Source organism: Astyanax mexicanus, chromosome 13 (genome assembly GCF_023375975.1).
Source record: "Astyanax mexicanus isolate ESR-SI-001 chromosome 13, AstMex3_surface, whole genome shotgun sequence".
Classification (NCBI taxonomy): Eukaryota; Metazoa; Chordata; class Actinopteri; order Characiformes; family Acestrorhamphidae; genus Astyanax; species Astyanax mexicanus.
Window position 1 is genome coordinate 21,211,531 of NC_064420.1, and position 18,282 is coordinate 21,229,812.

The 18,282-nt window shown below is 37.9% G+C and overlaps 1 pseudogene; it reads left to right on the plus strand.

Moving 5' to 3' along the window:
• The first annotated feature begins 1,127 nt into the window (after positions 1–1,127).
• Positions 1,128–13,213, plus strand: LOC125780538 (cytochrome P450 2B4-like; annotated as a pseudogene).
• Positions 13,214–18,282: the final 5,069 nt, after the last annotated feature.

Below are 18,282 nucleotides of genomic sequence, written 5' to 3' on the forward strand. Positions count from 1 at the left end.
GAAACCAAAATTGAGTTGTTTGGAAGGAACACACAACGCTATGTGTGGAGAAAAAAGGCACAGCACACCATCATCAAAACCTCATCCCAACTGTGAAACATGGTGGAGGGGGCATCATGGTTTGGGGCTGCTTTGCTGCCTCAGGGTCTGGACAGATTGCCATCATCAACGGAAAAAATGAATTCCCAAATTTACCAAGACATTTTGCAGGAAAACCTAAGATCATCTGTCCACCAGCTGAAGCTCAACAGAGGATGGATGATGCAACAGGACAACGACCCAAAACATAGAAGTAAATTCACAACCGAATGGCTTCAACAGAAGAAAATACCCACATTCACACCGGATATCCCAAGAATATTGCTGAACTGAAACAGTTTTGTGAAGAGGAATGATCCAAAATTCCTCCTGACTGTTGTGGAGGTCTGATCTGCAACTACAAAGGAAACGTTTGGTTGAGGTTATTGCTACTAAAGGAGGGTCAGCCAGTTATTAAACCAAAGGTTCACATACTTTTTCCCCACTCACTGTAAATGTTAACATGTTGTGTTCAATAAAACCATGCAAACATATAATTATTTGTGTGGTATTAATTTAAGCAGACTGTGTTTGACTATTGTTATGACTTAGATGCAGAACACATTTAATGAGCAATTTATGCAGAAATCCAAGTCATCCAAAAGGGTTCACATACTTTTTCTTGCAACTGTAGCAGAGTATCGTACAGGGATTTCATGCTGTTGGCTATAGATTAACCTCTGCCTAATTACAGGAAGCAGCTCAAGAAACCACACCCTCCTTTACTATTACACTAATTACACTCTATATGTTAAAACAATGTAAAATTCTGAACATTGACAGGAGCTTTCATCTTTAAAAGCTGCAGCATTCCTCAGTTACTTTTATTGCTTGTAATGTTTCATTAAACTGAACCTTCTCTTCAGACCTTTTCTTTTTCTGTGTGTGTGTGTGTGTGTGTGTGTGTGTGTGTGTGTGTGTGTGTGTGTGTCTGAATTCCTAGAAACTTGTCCGTCACGTTTTTAAAGCGAGGCGACCTCTCTCTCTCTCTCTCTCTCTCTCTCTCTCTCTCTCTTCCCCCTCCTCCCTCTACCTGTTTTCCTGTATAAAGCTCTGAACTGCTGAACTCTCCAGCACTTCTCTCAGAATGGAGTCTGTACTGAGATATCTGGACTGGACGTCTGTGGGCTTGGCCCTGCTGGGAGGTCTTTTCTCTCTAATTCTGCTTGAGATTTTCAGGTTAAACTCCTCCAGGAGACGCTTTCCCCCCGGACCCAAACCTCTACCCTTTGTGGGAAACACCATGCAGCTATTAAAGGACCCAATGGCCCTCGTCAGATCGGTCAGTTTCCTGTTTTTCTATGTATATAACTGTATATTGTTGCTGTCCAATGAAAAACATCCATCCATCCATCCTCCAACCATCTTTACTTTTAATGGAATTCAATAATAATCATTTATTACAGGTAATTTTGGAGAATTTCTATTGTGTTTAAATTATGTAGCAAACTAAAACCCTACAAAAACTGAGATACTTGTTTTTTCCACTGGACAGCGATGATATGCATGTCAGGAAAACAGCTTCTTCCTATAAGGGCATGTTTACTCTTGCTGTAAGTTTGCACGACTCTTGTCACGTGTTCCACTGGAACGCTGCCAGATACCCTTCCAAGAATGCATGTCATGCATGCTTCATGCCTTGGTTTAGTACTAATAAGACTGCTAAAATCTTCTAAGCTGAACATACAGTACTGTTTAAAACTCTGTTAGAACTTTTTTTTTTTATTTGGCATTTATTGGGCCAAAATGAGGGTTAGGATTAGGTTTGTGTTAAGGTGGAGTTTTGGACCAGGCCCAGGATGATGGGCTGATGAATTAGGCTGAGGTTATTTTTTATTTCATGTTTAAGGTTAGGATTTGGGCCAGGTAGATAGTAAGGATTGGGTTTTTGATAGGACTGTCAACGTTAAAGCGCGCTGTTAATTTGAAATCAGTAATGCATTACTGTTTTTTAACGCAAGTTAATTAAGGCACCAAGTTTGACCCCTACTTCCGCTGTAATCTGCCCCGCCCCCGTCCGACGTACTGATAGTTTTCTGCCTGAATGATTGAACCGCACGCTCTTACTGTGTCCAGCAGTAACACTCCGGTTCAGACTTCCAGCTCCAACCCAGTCAGAGATCTCTCTCTCTCTCTAATTCTAACAGGATTAGGTTTTGGATTGAAGTTACAAAGTAACTTTTATTTTCAATGGACTGCAGATTCAGCAATGAATAATATTAATAATACTTAATATTTCTCATATTGTGTCCATACTTAATAAGCTGACAACCCAGATGTGGTAAAACCTTTGACCAAAGTCATACAAGGAAATAAAATGTTTGAAAAATAAAAATGATTAAGCTTAGAAAATATGATTTCTGTGTAGTTATAAATATGATAAATGATCAAAACAAACAAACAAAAAATTGATAATTATAAAAAAGCTTTCCAATAATGAACCTATGAAGTATTGAATCAGTTCAGTGTGGTGTTGTTTCAAGATTACAGAATTTGCTTAATGAACAAACTTGATACTAAAGCTGTTGCATCAGATGCTACACCTTTCCATCCCAGTATAAATATTTTATGTCTCTTTCAGTTGGAGAACTATGTCTGTACCTGGGTGGGAGACCAATGATTGTGCTGAATAAGATGGAGATTGTAAAGGAGGCTTTTGTTCATAATGGATCTGTGTTTTCTGGAAGACCAAGAGTGCCAATAATAGACTGGATCACTGAGGGTTTGGGTCAGTAACAAATGAATCAGTATCTTCTTTTACTATAAACAATCTGCAGTCTTTAGTCTCTACCATTCTGTCATATCATACTTACAGTGCTGTTTAAAAGTTCAGTTGCAAAAAAATTATGTGAACCCTTTGGGATTACTTGGATTTCTGCATAAATTGGTCCTTAAATGTGTTCAGATCTTCATCTAAGTCACAACAATAGACAAACACAGTCTGCTTAAACTAATACCACACAATAAACATAAAGTATATGTTTGCATGGTTTTATTGAACACAACATTTTAACATTCACAGTGCAGGGACTGGACACAGGAACATCAAGACTTTTAGAGATACTTTAGTAACGCTTTCCAGCTTCATGCAAGCCAACAATTCTTGAACGTAGGTTTATTGAGAGCTCTTTTGTGTGAAGCATGATTCACATCAACACAACGCTTCTTAAACACAGCAAATTCTAAACTGCTGTGTTTTTTTAGGGCAGGGCAGCTTTAACCAACACATCCAATCTCATCACATCCTGGCTCTAATAGCTCGTAGAAAAGTCATTAGCCTAGGGGTTCACATACCCCCCCCCCCCCCCCCACTGTGAATGTTAACATGTTGTGTTCAATAAAACCATGCAAACATATAATTTTTTGTGTGGTTCTAGTTTAAGCAGACTGTGTATTGTGTACTGTCTATTGTTGTGACTTAGATAAAGATTAGAACACATTTAACACACTTTCACATACTTTTCCTGCAACTGTACAAATGCCCTATTTTGTTTTGAATTTGAATTTCTTCAAATCAGGACATAATGTGATGCTTTTTGAGATCTTTTAGCTGCTTCTTTCTTGATTCTACAGGTCTGGCAGTAATCAGGCCTTGTTGTGAAATTGAACTCAGCTTAACTCATATGGTTAATAATAGCTAATTCCTAAAATTACATTACATTACATTACATTACATTACATTTGGCAGACGCTTTTGTCCAAAGCGACTTACAATAGTCAAGTACAATGTAAAATAAGTTTCAAGGTAAAACATCTTTGGATAGGGATAAAAGGAGGACAAAGGGGAATAATAGGATAGAGGAGTGAAGGAGAGGAAGAAGGAAATGAGGTTAGAAGTAGTTAGTGTGTTAGAGGTGTTAGGAGAGTAAGAGCTCTTTGAAGAGCTCTGTCTTCAGGAGTTTCTTAAAGATAGCGAGAGATTCTCCTGATCTGGTAGTGGAAGGTAGTTTGTTCCACCATTGGGGAACTCTGTATGAGAACAGTCTGGATTGCTTTGTGTGAGTTTTTGGCAAAGCGAGGCGACGTTCACTGGAGGAGCGCAGCGGCCGGGAGGTAGCGTAAGCCTTCAGGAGCGAGTGCAGGTAGGAAGGAGCCTGTTCTGTCATCACCTTGTAGGCGATTGTAAGAGCTTTGAATTTGATGCGAGCATCAACTGGTAGCCAATGGAGCTCAATGAGCAGCGGGGTGACATGTGCCCGTTTTGGCTGGTTGAAGACCAGACGTGCTGCTGTGTTCTGGATCATCTGGAGTGGTTTTACTACACAGGCCGGGAGGCCAGTTAGCAGGGCGTTGCAGTAGTCGAGGCGTGAGATGACGACCGCTTGCACCAGGAGTTGGGTGGCCTGTTGCGTCAAGAACGGTCTAATTTTTCGGATGTTATAGAGCGCAAAGCGGCAGGACCAAGCAACCGAGGCCACATGGTGCGTGATTAAAATCATTTAATTACTGATTTTTATATTTACTCAGGTTATTTTTGTCTGATATTAAAGAAAATGTAAGTGTGTCAAAAATCCAAAAACAAAAGAAATCCATAATCGGGCAAAAAACATCTTTTTCTTCTTTTCTCAGGTATCATAATGGTCACTTATGGTAATGCTTGGAGACAGCAGCGCCGGTTTGCTCTGCACACTCTGCGTGATTTTGGTCTGGGGAAGAAAAGTGTGGAGGAGCGTGTGACTGAGGAGGCACGATACCTTGTTGAAGAGATGCTAAAGCATGAAGGTAGTTTAACATTGAACTTCTATTACTATATATTATTGACGCTTTGTACAAAAGCATTCAAGATTCAAGATTTTTATTGTCACATCACAGAGTACAGGTGTACATGTGAGTGAAAAACTTGGGTGCAGATTCCCACCAATGTATAGAGAATAATATTTACAAGAAGAATAATAAAATAAAATATAATATAAAATAAGACATACAGATAGCTTTACGGTATAAACACTATACACAATACACTCAATAACAATACACATAATAACTTACACTATAGACAAATATTGCACAGATGTAGATATGCAGATATCAAGAGTGTGTGTGTGTGTGTGTGTGTGTGTGTGGAAGTGAGGAAATAGTCCAGTAGGTGACAGATTAACTATGAGTAAGTGCGGGTAAGGAATGAGTTAAGTGGGAAGTACAAGAGGCAGAACGCTGTATAATATGGGAAAGTCTGATAGATGCAGTGTAAAGTAAAGTGCACGGTGCAGAGTTGTATGGGTGTCAGTGGAGTGGGTTGGGGAGAACACTGTTCTACTGGCTGTTCCACAGCCTGGTCGCCTGGGGGAAGAAGCTGTCCTGGAACCGGCTGGTTCTGTTCTTCAAGCTTCTGAGTCTCATTCCACTCGGCAGCTGTGAGAACAGGGAGTGGTTTGGATGGGACGGGTCCTTCATAATCCTTCTGGATTTCCTCAGGCAGCGGTTGGTGTATGAATTCAAAAGGTTTGGGAGCTGAAACCCAGTGATATACTCTGCAGGGATTTCCTCTCCAGAGCAGTACAGTTCCCATACCAGGTGGTGATGCTGCCAGTCAGAATGCTTTCCACAGTGCAGGTGTAGAAAGTCCTGAGGATGCTGGGATTCAGACCAAACCTCCTCAGCCGTCTGAGGAAGTACAGGCATTGTTGTGACTTCTTCACCACCCGTGTGGTGTGTTCTGTCCAGGTCAGATCCTTGCTGATGTGAAAACCTCAAAACTACATCTGCCAAATGTAATGTAATATAATGTAGTTGAAGATAAGCTATTGTGACACGTCCCTGGGGATAAAGTCGTGCCTACTGTGGTCTGTCAGTAAGTTAGGTGGTTTAGTAAAACATGATAAAAAGTTCTTACCTTTGATGAATAGCACACCTTTGTTCTCCCACAGTGTTCCGAGATACAGAAATTTTAACAGCATAATGTGCCCCGATAAATTGCTTTTTCCATGGTACTGATAATGACATAGAAGCTAGCATTATGGGATGTAAACAGTGTTTTTAATAAGGTTCTTGTGCACTTTTTAAGTTATTATTGCTTCGTTTTAAATGTCAGGGCTCTCCGGATTCTAGCAAAGAGGTGTGGAGCTACTTTAAGCTTGATAACGTTGGAAACGCTTATCGGGGCAAATTATGCCCCATGTCACCCAGTCTGAAGGGTGTTTGGACAAACTGTTAAAATTACTGGATCTCGGAACACTGTGGGAGAACATAGGTGTGCTATTCATCAAATATAAGTACTTTTTATCATGTTGTACTACACCAAAAGTCCATTTTACACCGGAGTTCTCCTTTAAGTGAACTCCAGACAATTTGTTTTAATTAACATAATTTTGCCCTCCACCACAAAGTTAACCCCAAAACTGGAGAAATAAGAAGTCAGTCCTCTCTCGTGTGACGGCTGAGGCAGCCTTTAAATCTGCCCAGCTTGGCTAATCAGTCCATAGTGCTCGTCTGATAGCTGCTGGTTAACTAGTAACATTCAGAACAGAAAGGGGGCATGTGCTGCAGCAATTAAATTAGCATTTATTAGCTTTTATTTTATTTTTCGTTCCTTAAATCCCTTAGCCTCTACCATCAGTTCCATCATTTAAGGTGGAACAGGAAAATTAGCTAGCTAGCTACTGAGACAAAATATTATCAAGTGAAAATTGTTTTAAAACATTGAAACTACACAGTAAACTCCTCTCCACCCTATGAAATGTACAGTACCAGTCAATAGTTTAGACACACATCAAATTCAGTGTTTTTTTCTGCATTGTACACTAATACTAGTCATTCAAACATATGACACAATTTAGTAAACAAAAAGGTGTTAAACAAACCGGAATACGTTTTCTATTTTAGATTATTCAACGTAGTACCTCCTGCTTAGATGACAGCTTTTCACTGGTACTCTACTTATAAAATGACAGAAAAAATGCTTTTTGTGTTGGTTATCTCTCACTTGTCACAAAGTGCTCTGTCCATCGTATACTTTCTAATCCAGTCTTTTCCTTTTTCACTTGTCTTGAAGGGAAGGCTTTTTTTCCTATCCATCCTATTATGAACTCAGTCTCCAACATCATCTGCTCCATCGTCTTTGGAGACCGCTATGATTATGAAGACAAGCGCTTCGCTCATCTGCTGAAACTCGAACTGAGAACATTCGATTTGCTGGATCAATGATAGGACAGGTAACAACCAACATTTAGCTATTCAATATAATGTTGACTAGACTTTTCATGGACTTCATATCTTCAAAATATGACACCTTTATAGAATAAAAGAACATAACTTTTAATTATCAATAGATTAACTTTCATTGTATTAGTTTTGGAGAATTTCTGTTGAATTAACTAGAAATGTGGAATTCTTTTGGTTTGTCCTACAGGTTTTCAACTTGGTTCCCTTTATAAAACACTTTCCGGGGCCTCACCAGAAGGTCTTGAGAAATGCCAATTCTCTGAAAGGCTTCATTCGTGAGGTTGTAGAGGAACACAGGAAGACTCTGGACCCAGAAAACCTGCGGGACTTCATTGATGCCTACCTGGTGGAGATGACCAAGGTGAAAACATCAGGACAAAAATTGACCAGAAATCAAAAGCAGAGAAATTATGCTACACGATAGTCAAAAGTTATTTCTATAGGTGTACACCTCCACTCATCACACACACACACACACGCGAAATCACTGCAGATCACAAACCTGACTTTTAGCTTAACAATAAAAATGAGCTGCTGGCGTACCTTCACAGAGCGAGTGCTTAGGTCAGTATCCTCTGTTGAGACGTGCAAAGTGCAGAGCTGTTAAGATAAGAAGGCGCCAAAGTCAGAGTGCACCTGCCTCTTAAAGGGAATGGCAAGTGAAACGCTGATTGGTTTATTTCACACTACACCCAACACACACCCATAAGAGAATTAGTTCATGCCTTTTGCACATTTTAAGCTATAGATCGCTAAAATAGGATCCTCTGATAAAAAAAAAAAATCTCTTATGTCTCAGATAAAATAAATTCTAAATAAAAAATAAGAATAAAATATTTCCACTGAAATTCTAAATAGAAATTTTTATTTTCCTATACAAATGGAAATTCCTTATTGAAATTCTACAAAATTATCCACGTTTGTTTTGAGCAGCAAGAGGCAATGGAAGAATCTACATTCCATGAAGAGAACATGATTATATCCACTGCTGACCTTTTTCTCGCCGGGACCGACACCACAGCTTCCACTCTTAGATGGGGCATCATTTACATAATGGACCACCCTGATGTACAAGGTACTGTTACAGATCCCCAATGACCATTCAGTGAGGTAAATATTATAATTGAAGAGTGATGAATATTCACTGTACAGTGTAAACGGTAAAGAGAACATTACAGAACAGTTTTTTTTGGTGGAGAAGACCCTTTAGAGCAGTGTAAATGTCAAGAAATAATTTTAAAACATTGTTAATGGTGGGAAAATATTGTAGAATTGCGTAAATGGTTCGGAAAACCTTCTAGACCAGTGACAACAGTAAAAAGAAAATTCTAGAACAGTTTAATTGATAAGAAAAACATTGTAGAATGGTCTGTATTTTTATGAAAACATTCTAGAACAGTATAAACAGCTCAGGTAATATTTTAAAATATTGTGAATGTTCTGTCCCAACTGAACGTGAAACTGGCTAGAGCTATCCAGTTAGACAGACAGCATACAGTAGAGAGTTCAAACTCAAAGTCTTTATTTCTTCTCTCTTATCTCTTTGTAAAACTGAAATAAACAAGGGAAAATATCAGTTTCTAAACCACCAAATATACATTGGTTGCAGTCTAACATTACTGAGATAGTTACTACAATATTAACATTATTAACTAATCTCAGATACATGTACACACAGCTCTATCTACATTTTTTCAGAGCTAGTTACCTCCATGTAAACACACTAGCATACATGCTAATACAGTTAGCTTAGATTTCAAATATTTAACAGCTTGTTTGGTCTATCAAACTAACTAAAAACAAGATATATTCAACTCACCAAAACAATATAATTAAAACATAAAAATTAGCAACTTACAGGCCTATGTGGGCCAAGATTTCACCAAGGGAAAACAATGACTGACTGCACTGCTGAATGGGCAGTTAACAGCTAAACCAGTTTGCATTGAGGCTATGCTGTTTCTAAGCCATTAGGGGGTGTTAGAACCATGTAATGTGCCTCAAGTCTCTCATTTGAAGTTATACCAGCACAGTGAATGTTGAAGAAGACGCTGTAGAACAGTATGTATGATGGCGAAAACATTCTAGAACAGTACTATCCCTTCTGCAACACCCCACCCCCGCCGACCTACACATAGATGAATATTACAATAACTACATACAGTATTCTCTTCTTGACTTAGATATATGAACTTAATACACATCAACAGCCCACAAATACAACTACAAACTACAAAAGTACCATGTACAGTAGATCACAAAAATCAATGCTTAATTTGACTACAAATACAATCGTTCAAGATCACTTCTACAGTTTTCCAGGGCAGCCAAAACATTAAGTACACCCAAAAACTCACCAGTCAGATGGCCTATTATTGTGAATTAGTTTCACATTGAAGAACAGCCTTTAAAAAGTCTTTTTAATTAGATACGACACAATATTTGTCTCATTTGCAGTCGCAAATCCATGATAGTTAGCTAACTATAAGCCAGCATTTTATGACTAACCAATGCGTAGCCCCTTCATCAGAGCTCTGAGAAGGGGTTAGACAGCCATGGCCCCGCCCTCACAGTGAAAATCATGAATCTGATTGGTTAGATCGTCCTACGACTTTGCTAATATACTCATTACTACACCCTTCTCAAAATCACGAGAAGGGTCCACGCAGACACAAGCAGGGCAGAAGCCATTTTTAAAAGCTTTGATTGGTTAGAACAGCCAGATAAGAGTCCTCTAGCTACTGAAAAACGCAGAATAATGCTTTAAATTAGTTGCTTTTTTATTTTTGTTAATTTATAAAATATATGTTTACAATTTGCGATAACTATAATAAATATTTCCTGATTAAATATTATGTAATGTTTTACATGCACTTATTGTCACCCCTTCTCTGTAGGGTTAGAAGGGCCTCACTGCACACCACTGAAATAGCTGTGATACACTTGGAATACCTTTTCCATTTGACCACCTGTGGAAATGACTCAGTGAAAGCACCCTGTACAACTGATTTCTGTTAATGCTTTAACTATAATATCATGTTCTCCTATGTTTGTGTTCCCGATTTACCACGTCTCAGAGCGCTGTCACAACGAGATAGTTCGGGTGCTGGGTTTTGACCGCTCTCCCTGCATGGATGATCGTGCACAGCTCCCCTACACTCACGCCACTGTTCACGAGATCCTGCGCTGTTCCAACATCGTTCCTCTTGGCGTAGGCCATGAGACCACACAACCAACACAGCTGCATGGATACCACATCCCAGCGGTACTGATGGAGAAATAGAGGAGTTATACATGTAGATTCATTGACTGACTAATTGTGTGGGAATGATTTACTGTGTTTTTTGTGTCTCATGGCAGGGAACACAGGTTTTGGCCAATTTTACAGCCATCATGAGTAATAGAAACTACTGGAAGTATCCAGATGTGTTTAACCCGGAGAACTTCCTAGATGAGAAAGGACAGTTCTGTAAAAATGACTTCTTCCTGCCATTTTCTATGGGTGAGTGTCTGCAGTGCGTAAACAAGGATACATCTTCTCTCATTATTCCAGGCGTTATTCATTTTTGTGAATAATTCATCTGTGTGTAGTCTTAAAACCAGCTTTAAGTCACACTTTGTAGTAAAGTAAACAGTAACTTGCTCTTATGACCTATAACACTGTGCCCAGGCAGGTAAACATTACATTAAGGTAGCACTGGTGGGCAGGACTCCACACTGATGACAAGTGAACGTTGGACAAACACACACACACATCATGCAAATAAATTATTTCCGGAACCAATAGGAAATATTGATGTTTTGTGTTATGTACTAAGAAATGTTAGGTAGATGTTACGTTATTTTATTACTGTGTCTCAGCTGTTTAGTGTAGTTACTATTTTCTTTTTCTTTTTTTTTCTTTTTTTACAAAATATTGGTTGAATTAGTTTATTTTACTTATTTATTTTCAGTACATAAGGTGCACAATGATTTCTAATATTTAATTGTTTAAATCCTCCTCAATTAATTTGACCTCTTAACATTTTCTTAACCCTGTGGAATGTTTTTTACACTATGAGTTGCAGCTCAGTGCAGATGCAGAGCGAGTGACACAGATTCTGATTGGTCTCACCTTGTGCTCAATAGACCAAGCAGTGTTGTTTGAGGGTTGGATTTACACTCATCCTCCCTCCCAGGCAACCGAACTGTGCATGTACTAATACTCTTAAATAATCATGGGTGTGTTTTGGCCGCAACATGAAATAAACCAATCAGTGTGTCACTTGCCTTTCCCTTTAAGAGCCAGGTGCTCTCTTGACTTTGGCGGATTGCTATTTCAGGGGCTCAGCTACCTGGACATGTCCAACGCTTTTCAGCAGATGAGCAGGTCATTTACGGGAATCGTTTTTTGGATATTGACGCAATTGCTCAACCAATTAGCGAATATCATTTACCATTCCATTCCATTCAACAATTAGCAAACACTAAGAAATGACACTGACGTAATGATGTAGAATAATGTTATTTTATTCTGCATTCTTTTTATTGTTGATGTAAACGTTTGCATAGCTGCCAGCTGGCACGTGCTATGAGGTTTTGCACTGCTGCATGTGTGCTTAACAAGCAGGGGTGTACATGTGTATGTGTATTAGGGTCGCATCTGTATTGACAATTCTTTGCCAAGATAGCAATGAACTTCTGACTGTTCTGTCTGGTGTCTGTCTAGGTTGAATTCAGTCAATGACACACCTAAGTTTTTCGTTGCCAAGATAGCAATACGCCAAAAAATTACCTAAACACACCTTATTTCAAGACAGACACATCTCGCTGCGTAGATATATTCACAAGCACTGCTATTGCCAGTTAAATGACACCAGTGCAAGGCCTGAAAATAGACTGTGGGAGGGGTGTAAGATAGCAATGGCCATTGTGACGCACTTTGAGCAGGGTGTATTATAGGGCCCTACATGTGACAGTTTCACAGTTTCTTGACTCATAGCCAGCCAGCTTGTCTTACGCAAGATAGCTAGGCTAGCTAAAAGGCTAAGCAGCGTAGTACAGGCCAATCACTCAAGGTTACAAGATAAAGCTTTAACCCTAAGAGCACATAATTGAGTAAACTCTCTTAGTGATATTTTTGACTGTTTTGGTGCACATATTCTGTACAAGTTCATCCAGGGTTGCTTGTCCCCATTAGTTTGAATGTAGCATGTTGCTAAAATTGCTACTAGAAAGAATAAATGAGCTATTTTGGCTGTGTATTAGATTTTTAGATTACATTAGATTAGATTAAATCAAGATCTCTTGGACATCATATTTTAATGTGCATAGTTCTGGGCAGCTGCTTAGAGGACTCTATGTCTGCTGATTGCTGAGACAAGATTCTTATGAAGTTCTTATGAACTACAAACTAATTTAGGAAGTATGTATAAACTCATTACTGTGTGTGTGTTTTTTACTGCAGGTCCGAGGGTGTGTCTGGGTGAGAGTCTGGCAAGGACAGAGCTCTTTATCTTCTTCTCCTCTCTGATCCAGCGGCTGAAGTTCTCATGGCCTCCTGGAGAACCACGTCCAAACATGAACGGCGCCTTGGGCTTGGTCCGCTCTCCCTTCCCCTATAATACAATCTGCAGCAGCAGGGAGACAACCCACTGAGTTGTTTAATTGTTTCCAGGTGGAAACTAATTGTTTCCACCTGGTCACATGTGTATATATACCCCTCACTTAGTATTGACACCTCATTGTGTATTGACTTTTTTTTCCGACCTGGACTTTTGCCTTGCCCGTTGTATTGATTGCCTGTTGCCATCCGTTTTGTTTTTTACTTCGTTTTTGCCTTCTCCTCTGTACTTTGGATTTAACTGTGTATGACCCTGGACCGCCTGACTACCCTTGGTATGTTGTTTGTGTATGCTGCCATTTTGTTGTCGACCTTGCCTGTCCCTCACTGTTCCTTGAAGCCTAATCCCTCAAATAAACTCTGTGTTTTGTATCTGCGAGTGTCTGGCCAGCGTGACAGAGCAACACCATTCCTGAAGAACTTTATCAGCTTTATATCAAGACTAACCTAAAATACTTGTTATACTTATGTAGTGTTCATTTAAATATTAATTTTGAATGGTAACGGTCTATATATGTATATACATATCATAAGAGAGAGAGAGAGAGAAAGAGAGAGCACTATATAGTGAATGAATTCTGTCATGTATACAGTTGCAAGAAAAAGTAAGTAAACCCTTTGGGATGACTTGGATTTCTGCGTAAATTGGTCAATAAATGTGTTCTGATCTTCATCTAGTCACAACAATAGACAAACACAGTAATACCACACACAAATATATGTTTGCATGGTTTTATTGAACACAACATGTTAACATTCACAGTGCAGCGTGGAAAAAATATGTGAACCCCTAGGCTTATGACTTTTCTAAAAGCTAATTGGAGCCAGGAGTCAGCCAACCTGAAGTCTAATCAATGGGAGGATATTGGATGTGTTGCTTAAAGCTGCCCTGTCCTATAGAAAACACACACCAGTTTTGAGTTTGCTGTTCTTAAGAAGCATTGCTTGATGTGAACCCTGTTGACATGAAGCTGGAAAGGGTTACAAAAATATCTGTAAAAGCCTTGATGTTCATGTGTCCACAGTAAGACAGACGGTCTACAAGTGTGTCAGCTAAAGACTTACCGAAATCTCTGGCACATGCTAACATTTTTTTGACAAATCTACAATAAGGAAAACTTTAAACAAGAATAGAGATCATGGGAGGACACCATGGAGGAAGCCACTGCTGTCCAAAAAAATAAAACATTGCTGCACATTTGAAGTGTGCAAAAGAGCACCTGCACTACTGGCAACATATACTGTGGACAGATGAAACCAAAATTAAGTTGTTTGGAAGATCACACAATGCTATGTGTGGATAAACAAAACCAATTAACTCAACTGTGAAATATGGTGGAGGTGCATCATGGTTTGGGGCTGATTTGCTGCCTCAGGGTCTGGACGGATTGCCATCATCAACGGAAAAATGAATTCCCAAGTTTACCAAGACATTTTGCAGGAAAACTTAAGACCATCTGTTCACCAACTAAAGCTCAACAGAGGATGGATGATGCAACAGGACAACGACCCAAAACATAGAAGTAAATCAACAATCGAATGGCTTCAACAGAAGAAAATACCCCTACTGGAGAGTCCTGACCTCAACCCAATTGAGATACCGTGGCCTCATGACCTCAAGAGAGCGATTCACACCAGATATACCAAGAATATTGCTGAACTGAAACAGTTTTGTGAAGAGAAAAGGTCCAAAATTCCTCCTGAGCTGGTGTAGGTCTGATCTGCAACTACAGGAAACAAAATATATAATTTAGATGTTAATTACTAAGGGTGTCACGATTCTCTAAATCCTTGATTCGATTTTATTTCCGATTTTAGGGTCACGATTCGATTCGATCCGATTCTCGATTTTCTTTATTTTTTTTTTACAGCAGAGAGGCCTATGCCAGTTTTAGATTAGTCTATGGTCAGTCATTGGTTTGATTCATCAAATTTACAATATCTTATTTCAAAAGGTGGGCTTGATATAAGTGATGCAATGTGATCTGTAATACACCACATTAGGCACTAATGGTCAAATTTAAATAATTTAATTAAGATATATGTAATGCCATCTACTGGCTTTTTTTGGTAACAGCAGTGTGCACTATTAAAACAGCAATGTGCAACATAACAAAATAATTACCAAAAAAATACAGGAACAGTCATGTACAAAATAATAGAAAAATTAGAGCCCTAACAAACTGAACTCTATCCTACTATAACAGTTAAACATGAAAAATAAGACTTTAAGACTTTTTTTTAATAAAGATATATTATTAACTTTATCTGAGAGAAAAATGCTCCTTACGGTACCAAAACTATTAACATATTTGAGGCTAGACAAAACGACTGTTATTTTTACATTTTCAAGTTTTTCTTTAAGAAGATGAGAATCTCCACATTCTCTGGAGAAAGGGCTGCTTTCCCGGCGTCGGCTACAGTGTGCTGCGCCATTTTCATAGCGTGCTGCACCATTTGCGTAGTGCTCGCTTGCATAACTTAGAGGGAGGGATTGTCAATTCTTTTTTTTGAATCCGAGGCTCCAGACCATGACAAAATCTTGATCGATTTCGATGAAATATCGAAATCGTGAAACCCCTATTAAATATGGAGTTTTGTATGTGTTTTCTCTTATTTATGCACATATACTGAACATTAAATGTATTTTTTAGATATCTGCCACACCTGTTGGCAGTAAGAAACTAACAGTGGTTCTTATTTAAAGCTGTTGGGAACTATGTAAAGCATGTCATTGACCTGAAGTTGATCTTAAAGAATGGTTAACTTATAGTACATACTTCTCACAACTTAAAACAACAACAAAGCTTTTATACATGTAAAAAAAAGTAAAGTGTTTGAATTTGTACAACAGTCTGTGGTTTTCCTTAAAACTTGGCCTTTATTCCTTAACATTTTAATTATTTTTCATATTAAAGTGCATTTAAAAAAGCCTTAATAGTCTTTAATTTCTACTTTGCACCACAGGGTTCTACAGTTCTGCAGTAGTATAGAATAGTAAATTACTGTATGTACTGCACACCTACTGAGCAGTAAATGTTTTACAAACAGTCAATAACTGTCCCGGGACCTTCATAGTAACAATAAAACTCATGTTTTGCATCTGTAACTGGTATTTGTTAGGACGTTTTGCATGAGGAACCCATATCACCTGTGATAGGAAGTCTGCACACATAGTATCGTGCACTCTGTGTGCAAATGTGACCACAGCATGAGATTATCTTCACTACTGTTATGGAATTCAGTCTTCATATCTGTAATTATGCAAAACACTGGTCAATGTAAAACTGAAGCTCATTGACTCCAGTGGAAATATCCTCTTAGATGTGATGAATGTTCTTAGATTGGTCAGAGGGCAACAGTATTTAAGTCCCTCTCAGAATTCAGTCTTCAGCATCTGCTCCTGATCTGCTCAACAGGTAAGCCTAGAACTCTCTTCTTTCTGTTTGTCATTATTTAGTGACCATATCATTTTAGTTTTAATTTAGGAGAAGACTGGCTATTGAAGAACTGAATCTTCTCTATTTCATTTTGTTTAAATTGTGGGCTATGATCATGAATGAATCATATTTGATATAATAACTGTATATTTACACTTTAACAATGATGTCATAAAAGTGTCACTATTAGCCTTTGTTAAATTTGTTAAAGATTAATTACAGCTGTACATGTTATAATTTAAGTTCACATGTGTATCAGATGCACGGGTCAAACATGACCTGCATTCATTTCCCAGGTTATTTAATGCAGGCTACAAGGGATGCAGGAAATCAGTTTATTTTATTATTAGAAGTGCAAGTTTTCTTTACATATCTTGTTTGTGATCAACGCTGATCATTATTTTAATTTCACTTTTTCACTAATACTTTCTAAAAGAAAATAGTTTTTATATCACTACATCTAATTAACACACGTTGTTTAAAATGACCCACATTCATTTTCTGTGTTAATTAATGTATGGCTGAGAATTTCTTTAGCACAAATCTTCAACTTCCATTCATTATTATTACTGAACCTTTACCCCAAGGGGAATCAAACCCGGGCCATTGCGGCCCAATGCTCTACCGCCGAACTGGCTAGTGGATTGGGATGCTGCCACGCTAAGCACCCTTATAAGGGGCTGCAGAGAAAAATAATGTTAAAACTATTAATAACTGTACTGAGTTAGTTGTGTGACGGGAGCTGTACTGAGCTGTACAACTGTAATAAATCTTTAACAATGCGTCCTTCACCAGTAATTACACTACAGTAACTACACACTTACTACAGACACTGATTAGAAAGTGGGGCTCTATATTTATATAAATTACTACAGTATATAAACTGTACACTCTGAGTTTTACAGATTTGCACTTTTCATTATAAGAGTTTAAAAAAGTGGATCCATTATGATCCCATTCTAAACCTTCAAGTGAATTCAAATATTAGCTTTTTTTAATCAATACAATAATTTCATATCTGTTTCTGTTATTTTTGTTGTTTGTCTTTAGTTTTGTGTTTTAGTGAAGGTCTAGTGAAGATGGTGGTTGTGAAGATGATTCTAAAGTTAGTCCTGATCTCTGCACTTCTCGGGTTCTCCGTTGAGGTATGATTTTAATATTAAGTCTATTATTAATAATCTCATTGTTAGTTTGGTCAGTTATACTTTATTTAAAGCTTAATTACTTGGAAAACACTCACAATCATGATAATGTGTTTATAAATCTATATTGAGTAATAATGAATAGCTTTGATCAGTAGCTTACAGTGATGTGAAAAACTGTTTGCCCTTCTTTTTTTGATTTCTTTTTTTGCATGTTTGTCACTCTTAAATGTTTCAGATTATCAAATAAATTGAAATATTAGTCAAAGACAACACAAGTTAACACAAAATGCAGATTTTTAATGGTTAAGGTTTTTATTATTTGTATTAAGTGAGAAATGGTAAATGTGGGTCGTGTCTAAAGCGTGTGTGTAAACTTGATGTAGAAATACAGAAGCTTCTTCTTTATAAAGTAATAAAGTATAATAAAAATTAAGATTTGTGCTAAAGAAACCGTTAGCATAGAAAATTAATAAGGGGGTCATGTTTGACACATGTGTACATTAGAGGAGTAGTGATACAAAAAGGGCCTTTATTCAAACAGTAAAAAAGAAGTAAAAAAGGCTGTATAATGACCAAAAACAAGTTACTTCAAGGAATACGTTGAATACTGAATATTTAAAGTTGTTATGCCTAAACTGTAATTCAATTTATGTGATCAGGTGAACAAAATATTTTTGTATTTTGTCTTTATTTTGAACTAATTAAACTAGAATATAGATGTGAATTTTTTTTTTGCATGTTTGTCACTCTTAAATGTTTCAGATCATCAAATAAAAACAAAATGCAGTTTTTAAATGAAGGTGAGAGAAATGGTAATTGTGGATCATGTCTGAACTGTGTGTTTCTTTATAAAGTA